This window comes from Brassica oleracea, chromosome C1 (assembly GCF_000695525.1).
Source record: "Brassica oleracea var. oleracea cultivar TO1000 chromosome C1, BOL, whole genome shotgun sequence".
NCBI classification, from domain to species: Eukaryota; Viridiplantae; Streptophyta; class Magnoliopsida; order Brassicales; family Brassicaceae; genus Brassica; species Brassica oleracea.
This window is the reverse complement of record NC_027748.1, coordinates 2229146-2231114: the sequence shown is the minus strand read 5'-3', so window position 1 is coordinate 2231114 and position 1969 is coordinate 2229146. Positions and strand designations below refer to the sequence as shown.

General features: G+C 35.4%; 1 pseudogene; it reads right to left on the bottom strand.

Moving 5' to 3' along the window:
* Positions 1-958: 958 nt before the first annotated feature.
* LOC106303386 lies at positions 959-1508 on the bottom strand (annotated as a pseudogene).
* Between the last annotated feature and the right edge of the window lie 461 nt (positions 1509-1969).

The following is a 1969-nucleotide window of genomic DNA, read 5'->3' as shown; positions in this document are numbered from 1 at the left end:
ATGGTTTTGTCCCACTGGGTTTTCCTGATAAGGTTTTAATGAGGCAACATGAAGCGTACTACAAATCCTGTATGGTTATGGCATCCAAGAGGGAGTGTTATAAATCATGGAGTGGATTGCCATTAACCAGACCTGGCCCAAGACCGGCCCAATACCTAGAAGATAGAGAGATGGCCGAAGCCCTAGAGAGAGGAGAGAGAGAGCCGACTTCAGGAGAGAGAGAGACGGCCACAAAGCTTAGAGAAAAGGAAATCATTTCCTTTTCCTAGTAGATGTAATCTTTCCATTATTATGTATTAGTAGTTTTCCTAATCCTAGTGAGTTTAGGTTTTGGATACTTTCCATTTATCTTCATCTTGTAATCCTTATATAAATGAAGCCTCTTGATCATTAATAAGAACACAGAAATATTCAGTCTCTAAACTCTCTATTTACAACAAAAAAGTTTGACAAAAAAAAAAAAAACTTAAAAGCCACAGCGACTATTAATAACAAAATATTTACTCAAATTAAATTCAATAGTATTTACTGTATTGTTTCTAATTAATTTGTTCCCATATGAGGTTTTGCTTGATAATAAGTATAAAGATATTAGTCAGTTTTAATAAATTCTAAATAATAAAAATGTGTGCTAACTCGTTGGAATAATGCATCTCTGATGGAGTTGCATTTCTGTTACGACAAACCGTAGAAGATGAACAATGCATCTCTGATGGAATTTAATATTCATCTATTTATGACAGACCGGACGGCAATTGTGTAAACTTGCAAAATATGATGTTTATCAATGATGTCGAGATGATCAGTTTCTTTAAGAAAAAAGAAGATGAACGTTCTGCCTTTTGATTCCAACTCACAAAAATGGGTTTTAAAATGTCAAGTATATATATATATATGTGTTCTCTAAATAGTAAATCCAAAACATCAGTCTGTTTTTTTCTAATCTCCTCTCTCAAAATCAAGCAAGCATGTCGTAGTCATCCAATTTGTCATTGTACTAAAGCACCCTGCGTTTAATCTTGGAAGAATCAACCCCAAGTGATGAAATCTTCCATGTTCCGCGTTACTAAGAATGCTGGATCAGTGATTGTGTCTGGTCCTACACGAATGTGTCCTTGCTCTATATACGCCACTGCTTCTGTCAAGTGCTCTGCGTACTTCAGGTGAACCAGCACAGTCTATAGCCTGCGCCTGCAGAAGGAGGAAACTTATAACCGATCAGTTAAAGAGAAGCTTTTCCTAGTCAGTATAACGCCCATGTTGTATAGTGTTTCAAGAAGCAAATCAGTCATCTGAATCCGAAAAGGATCAGTAGGATCCATCTGTTTCATTACATTCGTCTGTTTCTGCATCATCCTACACAACCCTCGATATTTTTTGTAGTCATCACGACCACCCATGTGGTAACGATTCGTAATGAGGTTTTCGCGATGGCCGCCTTCTCTTTTCCATTCCAAGAAATTTGTTTTCCTTATAATCTTCTTCTCATGAAACTTGAGCTTCCTCATCAGTGACGGCTCTGGAAGGAACGAGGGAGGGAGATTAAGTGAGAGAGTTCAGCGCTGGGCAAGGATCAGCGAGGTTTATGATCAGTACTTATTCTTGGGTTCAGCTCGTGAACGTCTAGGTCAAAAATCTTTATTTCATATTTGATATCTTTTAAAAAAGAAAATAAAATATTGTCAAATTATATTATCTTTTTAAAACTAATAGCTAAAAAGAAATAAATAAAAAATAGTAATAATTACAAAAAAAAAATTTAATCGTCAGCAAAACATTAAACCCTAATCCCTAAACCCTAAATCCTAAACCCTAAACCCTTGGGTAAACCCTAAACTTTAGGATAAATCTTAAACTCTAAATCAAAATCACTAAACATTAAAACACTCAAGGGTTTAGGGTTTAGAGTTTTAGGATTTAGTGTTTTTATTTATAGTACGATTTATCCAAGGGTTTAGGGTTTACCCAA